Raw genomic sequence first — 13,867 nt, 5'->3', positions numbered from 1 at the left:
GGAAGTTAGCCACTTGTCATGCTCTACTGGGACTTATAGACACATGTACTCAGACAGCAGTTTATATGCTGGGACTTTTCACATAATTTAGTGGTATACTGTTAGTTTATATAAACATGTGCAGTCTATGCAAAATTCTCTACATGTGACAGCACTGAAATCATGAGTGAACCAAATGAGGTGAACAAAGTTAAATCTGAGTATAGAAGCTCAGCAGGATTCTAGACAAAAAAGCACTAGAGACTTTAAAATAAAAAAAGGAAATGTTTGTTAAATGTTTGTTGGATGATATTGAAAGTATAAACAATACCAGCAATGTCAGTTTCTTCATTCTATAGTGCCCATGAACATCCCAAATTTTGTATGAATGTCCAACTATGTGCCATTTTAAAACAAAATGACCCTCCCATAATTATTCCTTTTAACTATTAATGTGTTCTCAAACAAACATACGCTTGCATTTATATGTAGACAGATATCACTGACCTGTGTTTTCTATTGTGCTAATAATTTAAAACATAAATATTTTAAATAATCTATGTTTGTCTCCTTTGTTAAAATAGGCTCCTACTTGAATATCTGAATGTTGTAGTTTTTAGGAAACTGTATGAAACTAAGACATCATGTGACCACGCAATGCCTGATGAACAAAGATTGTGGTTTTATGTTCAAAGAACTTTTTGATGAGCCTGATTTAACACGACTTACTCAGAAGAAATTTGGGCAGTGGCCTTATAGTCCTTGTTCTACTCGTTAAAACTAAGAGGCATTTGGGATGAATGACGCTATAGGAGCAAGTTTACTCAGATGTTGTTTGCCCTCAGGTGCTATTTTGCTGACATAGATGATGATTTGGTTTATCCCTACCTTGTAGCATGTAAATACCAAAATTGTAATTTGTTAAAAAAAATTTTTTTTTTTGTATGAATGATGTAAGAATAATATTAAAGATGGAAGAAGGAGTAGGTTATCTATTTTGCTCCTACCACCTTGCATCTGGAAATTTCTTAGTTTGATATTTGAAAGCATTTGTGGCATGTTTTTTACAAAGTGTAAGTGATGGAAGAAGATTCTGAATGAGGAAGTAAGAGAGGACACAGAGGAACCTAAGGTCCAGAGAATCTAGTATGAAGGCCACTTGCTTGTTGAAATAACTGCTATTTGCAGCTGAGAATGCTCATCAGGTTCCAAATATTTGGCTGTGGTTCTCTTTCCATAAACATTGGAGTCACATCATACACGTCTACAGGGCTCAGCCACACTTCTTTTGCCTTTGCCTCTCTGCCTCTAGTGGTGCAGCCAACACTACAGTCCAGAACACGCTCCTTATCGTTCGTAGTTCCTTCTTTTAAACCTCTTAAAGTTTGTTTTGGGGCTGCAACAGGCAAGACTTTTCCACCACCTATCTCTAATTCAGGATTGATGACCTCTTTGGACATTGACAAACCAGGTTTTTCTTATGCTTCATGAGAATCTGATCTTAACCTACATGTTGATAGAAATAGCTGGTGATGTTTCAACTTTCAAGAACAGTTTTAAGCTTTAGGAGCTATCTCCACCCTGTTGACCTATTTAGCCTAAACAGTTTGCCAAGGCTTTGGAAATGCCAAAGGTTGTGCTAGTGAGTTCCATTTGAGTCTCCTACCTAAACAAAAGGGTGGAGAAATCCAGATGCAGTGTGATTCAGGAAGGCCAAAATCCCTGTAAGACTCCAGGAAAAATATTTATTTTTCATTTTTTAATCCAAACCAGAAGAAACAGCACATCTTTTTTGCCATGAACTCAGGCACAGGAGAAATTTGAACCATCACTGAAGGTGGAAATTCTGCGTACCTGACCTTACTCTTGTGTTTTTAAGCAGAACTGCAATGATTTTAGTGGAGTGTTTTGCTTAAAACAGAGGACAGTCTAGCACTTGGGAAATTTTGATTGTTTGCATTTAAATGTGCATGATAAAATGTTTTGACAGCTTTTTGCCTGCATGTTGACAATGTATGTGCAGGCAGTTTTACTTGTAGTTGCCATGTGAAAAGCAAACCCCGGGAGTTATCTGCCTGAACTGACAGCAAGAAAGTCTTCTCACTTCTCTGCAGTTTAGGTGTTTTGTTTATATATATATATATAAAAAATTCAACTTGCCACCAGTACTAACTGACAGACTTTGCCAAAATGGACCACTCTCGTCTTTTCACCGATACCTATTGGAGAAATCCTAGGAAGGGCTTCCTTATACCGTAGATATCCTGACCAGGAATGCAGTTTTAAAGTTTCACTAGAGCACTGTGGAGATGGTACCTACAGGAGGTTTTCCTTATTCTGATTTGTACTGAGTTTGGCTGGGAGAGAGTTAAATTTATTCATAGAAGATTGTGGGGGGCTATGTTTTGGATTTGTGATGAAAACGGTGTTGATAACACAGGGATGTTTTGGTTGCTGTTGAGTGATTACACAGAGTCAAGGTCTTTTCTGCTTCTCAGACTGCCTCACCAGTGAGTAGGCTAGGGGTGCATGTGCAAGAAGCTGAGAGGGGACACAGCTGGACAACCCCAACTGACCAAGGGGATATTCCAGATCATGTAGTGTCACCCTCAGCAATAAAAGCTGGGGGATGGAGGTTTTGTGGAGGTTGCCATTACTAGGGAACAGGCTGAGGATCAGTAGGTTGGTAGCGAGCAATTATTTTTATTTTCATCACATGTTTTTTTTTGATTGTCAATTTTTCTCCTCCATTTTTTCAAATAATTAAACTGTCTTTACCTCAACACACGTGTTTTCTCACTTTTATCCTTCTGATTCTCCCCTCCGTCCTGCTGTGGGAGTGTGAGTGAGTGGCTGTATGGTACTTAGCTGCTTAGCATGGTTAAACCGTAAAAACAATTGTGCCATATCAGCCCATTTGCCTCTCTTCTGAATCCCTGGAAATCATAGTTCATAATGTGGTGTGGGTAATTGCCATGAATGTGCATCTCCAGTGCTTAATTGGCCTTGTTTCTGCTCTGCTGCAGTCTAAACCAGTTTTCTTCCAATAGCAGAGGACAAAAAAATAAAGTGGATGAAATTCATCTGACTCAGTACAAACATCTACAATAAAAATAATCACTTCTGGCTGCCTTTGTAGTCGATGGAGAGAAACAAACATTTGTAGAGTATGATTCATCTCATTCCGAGGTAGATGTCTGTGCTGGTTTTGGGTGGGGTAGAGTTAATTTTCTTCACAGTGGCTAGTGTGGGGCTGCGTTTTGGATTTGTGCTGAACACAGGGTGGATAATATAGAGAAGGTTTTGTTATTGCTGAGCAGTGATTGCACAGAACCAAGGCCTTTTCTGCTTTCTGTACTGACATGCTGGCAAGGAAGTTGTGTGGGAAGTTGGGAGGAAACACAGCCAGGACAGGTGACCCCACCTGACCAAAGGGATATTCCATACCATATATCATCATGCTGAGTATATAAAGTGGGGATTAGAAGGAGAAAGGGGGGATGTTTGGAGTGATGGTGTTTGTCTTCCCAAGTAACCATCACACATGACGGGGCCCTGCTCTCCTGGAGGTGGCTGAACACCTGGCTGTCCATGGGAAGCAGGAGTTAATTCCTTATTTTGCTTTGCTTGTGTGCATGGCTTTTGCTTTCCCTACTAAGCTGTCTTTATCTCAATTCATGATTTTTCTATCTTTTACCCTTTGGATTCTCTTCTCGATCCTGCTGTTAGGGGAGTGAGTGAGGCTTGGATGCTGGCTGGAGTTAAACCACAATAGTGTCTAAACTAGTTTGCATGAATCATGTCCTGAAAATGTCTGATTCTCAGCATAATGAGAGCCTCTGGTGACAACTTCAGGTGTAGGTTTCTTCACTTTAGAAACCCTTATCCAAAGGGAGATGAAGTGAATCTTACCTAAAGAGATCTTAAGAGAAGATAAACTACCACATAAGGCCAGACCATCTGGCGTAATACCACCAAAGATTGATGCCTGAGACAAGTTACTTAAAGAATAACGCAAGACCAAGCAAGCATTATCTTTCCTTGTTATATTCTCCCAGCTTCTGGTAGGCAACAAACTACAGTCTCCATGTGCCAGAGGTTCCCCCCTGAAACCTGATGTCTTCTATGCATTTGTCTAGGCTAGTGAATTAATGTACCCCACTAGCTCTCCCCATCCAACTGTCCTCTGACGCTTCAGGATTCTTGTCCAGGATTAAAAGCGTCCTACTATTCCTACTCTGTCCACATATGGAATCTGTTTCAATCTAATCACTCTGACACTTTTGTCTATATTTTCTCTATTTCTATTATATCCTCTGAAAAACTGAACTGCACGTTGTATTCAACACATATGTACTGCATGGATCATATTGATGTATTTTGTTCTCAGTTTCCAGCCTAATATTTCCTGACATTCTACCTGTCTTACTGGTCTCTACTTAGCATTACACTATTTTTGTAGGTAATTATTCACCATTATCCCAGAACTGGTTTCCTTAATACTGGAAATTAATAAATAAACAAATATACCATAAGGGGTTTTTTTTGCCTGTGTGCATTACTTTACACTTGTCAAGTAAACTTCAAATTCTATTTTCTCCCTTAACCATAGAAGATTCTTCTGTAATTCTTTGCATTTATCCTGACAATGGCTGCTCCGGTTTATTTTATATGATCTGCAAGTAGTGATAGTATTGCTGCCTTCTTGTTCATTCAGTTCCTGTGTAAATGCATTAAACAGAGCAGATTTCAGAACAGTTTAATATAGGATGACAGAGATACACTTCTATGAAGAGTGACCTCTTAGCCTCAATCTTTGCTTTGTATATTTTAAGCAGTTATTTATCCTGTAATAGCTGAGGTTTTTTAGAATTTCTTTGATAGAGAATCTCACCATAATCTGTTAAATTTTATAGTGAGTATTTACTGTTACGGATTGAAAGGGGATTCCACCACAGAGAGATAAAATAAGTTGTAAAATACACATTGTATTATCAGAGAACTAGGCTATTAGGTAGTGGAGGAAAAGCAGAAAAGATCATCTTATAGTAAATAAGACAGTAATTGTGTGGAAAGCAGAAAGAATGGGAAAAAATAGGATAATTGCTTTCATTAAAATAAATTAGTTTAAATATATTACGATTCTAGTATTTGGAAGGAGCAAGGTTTGTAGGAGGATTTTCCCCTCTCCCTGTTTCAAGCCTGCTGCTTTAAAGTCTGCCTGCTTCTAATGTGGAGCTGTAACTCACCATGTGTAGTATAAATATGGATTCCTTCAGAGGTTTGATGACATTTTGTTGGAAGACATAAACATGTTTTTTGCAGATTTGTGATCTGCAAGAATTTTGTATGTGCCAATACATTGGGGACCATGCCATAGATCACAGTTCAAAATTGCCAGTTCACTCTATTTATTTACCTAGGTTAATAGAAACAAAATAATATTGAATTGCAATTAAACTGAACTTGGGAAAGGATTTATGAAACCTTGTCAACTGTGTTATCCAACACAATGCCATTTGTGGGAGAACAAAGATTGTTCATTTAGAATATGTTGAAACCATAAGTGAAATCACCTTACAAATATTTTTTCTCCTTGAACGAATAACATCTGAGAGAGGGGAAAGCAATGCCTAACCCACTATTAAACATTACCAGGTTACCATTATAGTTAATTAGCAAGGCATTACCCATAATCCTCTGAAGACAATCACTTTCTGGCTATCACCCAGGCCTGCTGCAGTATATGGTCATTGACTCCAGAAGGCTGACAAAAGTTGTTTTCCTGCAAGAAACATATTGTGAAAGAAGCATGGTGAAGGTGAAACATGTGTTTTCAGCTTTAGGAGAACAATTTGATCACATTAACTGGCAGTGCTTTTGATGTTCATTTCAATGCCAGGGAAATTTCTGCATCAATTTTAAAAACATAACTCTGTATACTAATTGCTTTTTCTCTTTGGCAGATACCTAACTTTAACTAGCAACTTATTTTAAACCTGTGCTGTTGTTGAGAACTCACCAATAGGACATTAGAATCAGGTCAGTTTGAAAAACTGCAAGGTTTTTTCACCCTATGAAGAGAAGATCTTTATTAAAGATCTAGATGATGAGGCAGAGTGTACCCTCACTAAGTTTGGTGATGACATAAAACTATGATTAATGATTGATACACCAGAGAGTCTTATTGGACTTCTCTACAAGGATGGCTTGGCAGTAATGCTGAACATGTTTGTGTGGGAGATGTGTGTGTGCTTTTTGGACTGTGCCAATACAGCCTACCTCCTGACCTGGAAGATGCCAGCATTACTGTGGCAGCAGCCCATTCAACCGCTGAAATGAATAAAATGCCATGCTTTAATCCATAATGACATATCCTGATTACTAAAATGGAGACTCAGAGGCCGTCAAAGTGGTAGCTCCCAGGTAGCTGACTGGCATGTGGATGGACCATACGGTGAACATGTCACTGAGCTGTCAGACCTTTATCACGCACAACTTGAGATCAGCTCAGCAAGTGTCAACACTGACCACTGGAGACAGTAAAGGAACATAAAAAGAGATTGCTAAAGTTATATTCCTTACAGGATTTCTGTCTCATGGTGATAAGCTATTTCTGATGCACATCCTGGTAATCAAGTCCCCACATTTTCAAGGTGAATTTTCAATAACCTTTGAAAAAAATTCTTGCTTTTCCATTTCTTTCATGCTTTTGACATATACTTGTATTTTGATGTTATTCTAGCTGCTGATGCCAGAAGAAGTGAAGATTAGAAAAAAAACCATATGTCATTGCTCAGCAATCTCATTGCTCAACCTGGCTGCATTCTCCATAACCTGCATTCAGTACTTTGCTCATTGAAACACCAATGTGCAGATTGCTTGGCCCAGAACACATTTCACTATAAATGTGTCGGTGTCAGGGGGGTATTGGAAAGGAAGACCTCATGTGGCAGGCATTGCACAGGGCATAGTGGCTTAGCATTTCTCATTTTTGGAGCAAAATTTATTAAACAGAGAGTATACATATATATGTGCATGGGCTTATTCACCAAGGCTTCATGGCTTTACTGCAACGAGGGACGCATCTTTGAATTTTGTTGTTGAGCTGCTGATGCCATTTTGCACTCCACATTAATACATGGGTCAGGGATGGTAAGGGACAGAAATGGAAAATGTGAGAGAAGACTACACCAGTAAACTAAGGTCATCTGGGGTTCAGAACTTAGCCACCTACTCACCAAAGCATGCTGAGGGACTTCATCTACAGAGCAGGACCCACTCAAAATGTACTAACAAAGGCATTCCTCACGAAATTTGTTTATGGGTGCCACCTTCATTATAAAGCTAGAGCATAAAGACACCCTCCCCATCCTCCTCTATATAATAATGTATTGGTGTGAGCCTTTACCATGAAGGTGTAGGAAATCTAGATTCAGGCCCTCTTAAGGACATGAAGATTCATATCTGCCACTTGAGTGCCTTAAACCTTGGCTGTGGGGAAGCAGAGGGAGGTGAACTTAGTCCATTTTGTCAAAGTAAATGCAAAAAAGAGATCCAAGCTTCATTGGGCCAGAGAAAAAGAGGGAGATCTGAGCAATTTCCTGAAGGATGGGAGTCCTGGACTCTTAACCTGTACTTTCATAGAACTATTCCTGTATATTATATCAAGAAGTCACTGGAAAAAATGAACTGAATTGAAAAAAAAACCAATACAAACCCTTTTCAGGGGTCCAAGTATTTTTGGATCTAACCATAGGTCCTTTCATTGCTGACTTTTATGGTGCTATATCGCTTTGATAACCCTGTTGTGAATTCCCTTCATTTTACTGTAGCAATCATGGTGGCCTGTTACTGTAACTTTTATTCTGAGAACAATGATTTTACTGTAAGCTCTGTATGTACATGCAGAATATGCAGTGCACATTTTAGCCTCACTTCCCACGGCAGAGGTATTATATTTTGGCTTGCTTAGTAATTTCACTAACGATCGGGAGAAGAATAATGGAATCCTGGAGTGCTGGCTCATGAGATAAGTAAAGCCTCCTTTGGAGATATCATTTGGGGGCAATTTCTTTATTTTGTTGTTAGGCAAAACTCTCATTGACATCAATGGGAATTTTTCTTCCATAAAAAATGGAGGATCAGATTTTGGCCCTTGTTGTTTTGTCAGCTTGAACTACTTCAGATAGTGCCATTATTCTAAACACCCATTGGTGGGCAGAAAGCCTCTGTAATGTACTGAAGATACCCTCAGATTGACATAAAAAGGTAAAAGTAAGGAAAAACAACTCATCAGTCAGCCTTGTTTTCAGTATTCCCTAATGCATCTTATGTGAACTGTTGGATCCCCTCATATGCATGAGTATATCAGGTATTTTGAATTTAATCTTTCAAAAATGCCTTTTAAATCAGACATCTGGTAATATCTTGTAAATAGAAATGCTAATAAAAATGCATTTTATTCAGGGATATTCACAAATGTGAACCACTTACTCGACCCCAAGCATAGGAAAAGTAAATGTTATCCATTTTCACAAAATTTTTAGCCAAAGTCTTTTAAGCATATAACTTTACAGCTTTCATAAAAAGGGCAGAAAAATGAAAAATGTATTTTGCAATGGATCTGCCACTGGTATGAGTGGTTTTGTTACAATGTGTATATGTTTTTCTTTGAGATGTAGAGAGGACTATAAAGAATGGAATCATCAAACTCCAGGCAAAATTAACAGTGGTATTCAGAACAAAGCAAGATGACTGGAAAACATGCAACCCTTTTTATTTCCAGTTCAAGCGGGAAAATGAATAGATGTCATTAAAATCTAAAAGAAAAACTAGTTAAGTTTTGCATATTGCTACATGGACACCTTCAGAAATGAAAGCTTGGCATTCTCACATTTGTTGAAACAAAGGGAAACTACAAATCTGTACTTGCAATTGTATTTTTTTTCTTAATTACTTCAGACCTTTCATCTATTGTATCATGATCTTCTTTATAGAAAAAAACAACAATCCAATAATATAATTTGTGTAATTTCATAGTTTTAATGTCCTTTCTTGTGAAGTGGTCAAAAAGAGCATTTTTATTCTATTTTGGTTACAGAGCACTTTGGCAAAAACTTAGTTTTGGAAGAGAGAGAAAGAGGAATTTCTGCCTGGAAACATTCTATTTGGTGCTATCATTGTTCTGTGACAATCAGCAGCTATTCAAAACCTTCCTCAGTTACAATAGTGAATTGTATTTGCATGTTAATACATATTATTTACTTTTGTTTTGTTTATTACAGTGTGGTTTACCTACATGTAACTTTAAGATCATAGTTCACAGTCATTTTAAGAAATGTTGTTTGATGCATAATCTAAAACTGTTCCTAATCTGCACAGGATGTAGGCTTTAGGAACTGAACAGAAATTCAGGAGTTCACCTATTCTGAAGAAGATCTTTGCAGTATCAGGATCAAAGCAAAAGTGTTTCTGGAATTCCTTCTCATCAGAAGAGAGTGCTTCCGGGTATCATCACCAGGGGAAAAAGCATGTATGGTACACTGATATGCAACATTTCTGAAGAGTATGTCTGTATCACATGTTGAAAAAAAGTATTTTGAAAAAATATCAGAAAGTGGGAATAAAGTGGAAATGTGGTTGCATGTAGGGATAGAAACCCCTAGTAAACACTGTACTCTGAAAGGCTGTGGAACTGTCATTAAGCCCATTAAAGTTAACAGGAGCAGTTCTGACCATGAGAATTAGTGCAATTCACATACAGACTTGGGCTCTGTGAATAAGTTTGCATAAAACAAGAGCAAACCTGAAACCTTGCAAAAAAAACTTGAGCTGAACCAAGCCTTTTCCTGAGGGTTGGAAAAAATTTGATTAATTGTTTAATTTTCACATTCCTCATATTTTCCATTTTCAGCTGGGAGAAAAGAGTGGACAAGAGAGTATTTTGTGGTATTTTTACTGGCCTGACTGAAGCTGAAAAGGTATTAGAGGTAATCTCATGAGAAAGTTTGACCTTGCAAGATTTCTGATTGATTTCCAGAGCCAAAATACTCAGATACATTTGGATAGACTTTGAACAAATGTCCAAACTTCAGCATGCCTGTGTGAAATGAAGATCCAAATGTTTTGATACACCCTCTTTCCTCTCCTTGACAAGCAAGCATGTATATTGTATGCACATTTGCATGTGTTATTTGTGACACTTGGAAAAATACATGTACATTCAAGTTCTTGTCAGAGGGGTTTTAGGGTTGAAGTGCTAATTCATAACTCAAAATAAAAATTGATATAAAACATAAGTGCTAAATACTCCAGAAAGTACATTATGAAAAATAGTTGAGCTATATGCGTCTTCAGTCTCATTAGGTAGTGAGAAAGGGATGGTATGGAAAAAATTAACTTGTCAACGTAGCCATATATAATTTTCAAAGAGCTCAATGTGAACACAAGATGTTGCATTGACCACTGAAATAAATCAGAAAGCTGTGAATTGTTTCAGAGATTTATTAATTTTATTACCGATCATAACACAATGTGTTTGTTCTAAAGTAATCCTATAAAAAAGGAAAAACATGATGTATTTATGCAGCTCTCGGACAGAGACGCAGATCCTTTGAAACCAGTGAGTTATGAACTGCATGTAAATCTCTCAATTACTATGCAAAGCTTTAAAAAAAATTCTATAGAGAAGAGCAGTATCAGCAGAGTATGTTAAATGTTAGAGGTCCCAATGGAGATTTTTTTGATCTCAAAGTAGCTAAGATTTCTCTACGACTTTAATCATCACTGAAACCTGAAACAGGAGAGGAACACACTGACCAAGAAGATGATTTAGCATGGGAAAATAATTAGCGCTTTCCAGTTTTGGACACAGATAGCACCTGCAATAACTACCTGCAAAACTTGTATGAAGACAGCAGGAGCCTGAAGAAAACTACCTGATGCTCCTATCTGAATATTTGCCAGCATTTCAATATTTAAACATGTTGATCAGAAAAACTCATTAGAGTTAAGCACAAGCTAACATATCCTGAGGCAGTTCACATGCTGAAATTTACTGCTCAAGTGCAGCCCTGGGGCAGGTCTGCATAGATATGGAAGCCAGTAGCGGAGGAGTACTGGGAAACAGGAGCAAACAAATTGACATTCTGGATAGGGAGCAAAAAAGGCAAATAGACACAATGTAGTGGAAGGGAAGTCACAATGATTAAATTCACTGTTTTATGATGGATCCCTTTGTCTAAGGCAGATTTTCCTCCTCAGGACATGCTGCTGAAAAACCTTTGTTGGGCTGAAGACCCTTGGTTGGGTTGTCCAAAGAACACAAAGCACATGAGAGGTCTTTTTGCCATAACAACATAACACAGTTTATACACTTATTTGAACAATACTTGTAATATAGACATTTCAAAGGTTTTGATTTTTGGGGACTTAGTTCATCCAAAATAGAACCAGAGTAAGCTTGTGTGTTCTCCCTCTGAGCAGTCAGGGTACAAGACCCAGTGAAATGGAAAGTGAAGTAAGTTAATTAAACATAGTGTTTTAGATTAAAAAGTAACACTTTCTATAAGGAATGAGGAACACCACAAGGATTCCTGTCTACTTGACTTCTAGTGCATGTTCTGAAATTGGTCCACGAAATTAAACAAAAATGAATGTTATTTCTTTGGGACAAAATTTAATTTTCCAGGCTGTCCGCTGTCAAAATTAACCTCTAAACTAAATCTCTGGGTGTAATTTGGACCTGATTTTTATTGGCCCTTAAGAAATAAAAGTTAGTAACATCTAAAATAGTGCAACCTAGATCTCCCTCAGAGCTGAAATAAACAGAAATTTTAATGATCTATAAAGTTTTATGAGTGACTGAACTTTAGTCAGCAGTGTTTCTGTGGGATTTCTAAAAACATCAAAAGAATAAAAAATCAAAATATAACACCATTCCACTGTGGTGGTTAAGAGTTAATAAAGTTAAAACCTCTTCCATACTCTGTCATTTAACTCCATATCATAAGTCTTGTTACAGTAAGGTTCATTGCCAAGAATTCGTAGTAGTAGAAGCAGCAAATGAAAAATGGGCAGAAAGAGCACAGTTTTGTTAGGCAATACAGTTCAGGTACAAGATTTTGGCTTCTGTGAAAGAAGAGGAGGTTGCCAAAACTACTTGAGTATAACAGCTTCCTGATACTCTGCAATTATATAACGAGTCTAGTCATTAATATCCATTAGTTGTCTCAAAGTCCTGAGCAATCCAGTGCTATAACCCCTCCTGAAGTGCATCAAGTCAACAGCCTAAAGAGGTTCCCAAGACCTAAGCAAGCAGAATAATAATGATAGCTTTGTTCAGTAAAATTAATCATTGCAATGCTAGAGTCTATGACCAGGTCATTACCTTAAAGGCAGGCCCTGATTGTGGCAGCTGAACAACCATGATGGAAAAGCTCATATGTAGAGAGCATGAAGCAGTTCTTTCACAGCACATAACTAGGCCACGGGAGGAAGACCTTACAAATGATAATCTGAGCTGGAATTGGCCAGCATGTCAATAGCATAAGCAGGAATATTGCTATGGCTATAGGATACTGCCACTATCTAGGAGTGAAATTTACTGACTGGAGAAGAAGAGATGAGAAGAAGAGAATATGTGTGAGACAGACAAAGTAGTTGATGCAGCAGTTAATCAGATGAAAAGATACAACTATATAAACTGAACAGGGCTTAGCAGGGATACTGAAATCACAGCTTTGCATTTGCTTGGCCAGTGCAGGAAGGGAGTTATGGAGTTTATTTCTCTGTCCCCAGATGGAAAAGCCCACAAGGAAGGTTAAATTAAGAATTCTCCACAGTAGTTTTCCTTATGCATAGGGGACAGGCAGATGAAAGCATAGAGGTGACTAAAGAAGAAGCAGACGTGGTGATGAAGGCTGTCATCTTTGTCAGATCACAGGCAGAAGCTGACAGTTTGATAGGCTAATATGTTTGACAGATAGGGTGAAGCTAAATGTGAAGGATCTTAGAGGCAAAGATAAGATGTTTGTGTTCAGAAATGTGAAGCCACTGGAAGGACACAAGTAGAGTGATGATGCAGCCAAAGCAATCAGCCAGAAACAGTGTTATAATCTTGCTATTTTGAATGAAGGCAGCAGTAGTGCTGGAACATGGCTGGAGACCAGATTAATACAGACGAAGTGCAAAATGACGAGATCCTGCTATAAGCCTTTGCTGGCTGCTGAAGAAAGGATGAATCTGTGAGCTATTGTGTAGGAGGAGGCAAATTGACTTGGCTCATACAGTGACAGAAAGAGGAAGCAGAATCTAAAATTTTCCTTGAACAAACGCTGGAGGAAGTGTGAGGTTAAGAGCAGTGGAAAAATTGGGGAAGACGGGCAGTAAATTTAGTTTTAGCCATTAATAATTGTCAGAGATGTGGCAGTGAAGTGTTAGAATGAGGATTATATAGAGAAAGAGATAGAGATATGGGAATAATTTGCAGAGATAATTTTTAGGAGACAGGGACCTACAAATGGGATAGAAGTAAGAACTTTCAAGAAATCCTTCTGCCTCTCTGGCTTTCTTCTCCTGTTGTCTAGGCAGCTGGAAAAGCCATGGGCATCACCAGTAGCAATTCTTCCTTTCTTTGCTTACTAAAAGCATAATTTTTTTAACTTTGTCATATTTTTTCTCACATTTACTACAGACCGTGCACAGCCAATTGACTCAGCTCCAGATATCCCAGACACTGATGGGGGCTAATGACAATAATGGTCACGATAAATCTTGTGGTTGTATGACCAAGGATAATATTTCAGTGCAGTGACCAGACCTATCCCAAAATGTGGCAATCTACTGGATGTAAAACAGTCCTGGTCTTCTATGGATTCTATATAAA

The sequence above is a fragment of the Neopelma chrysocephalum genome, unplaced genomic scaffold, assembly GCF_003984885.1.
Source record: "Neopelma chrysocephalum unplaced genomic scaffold, ASM398488v2 Primary Assembly neopelma1_59, whole genome shotgun sequence".
In the NCBI taxonomy this organism is placed as follows: Eukaryota; Metazoa; Chordata; class Aves; order Passeriformes; family Pipridae; genus Neopelma; species Neopelma chrysocephalum.
The sequence above is the reverse complement of the archived record's forward strand: the minus strand, read 5'-3'. Positions refer to the sequence as shown.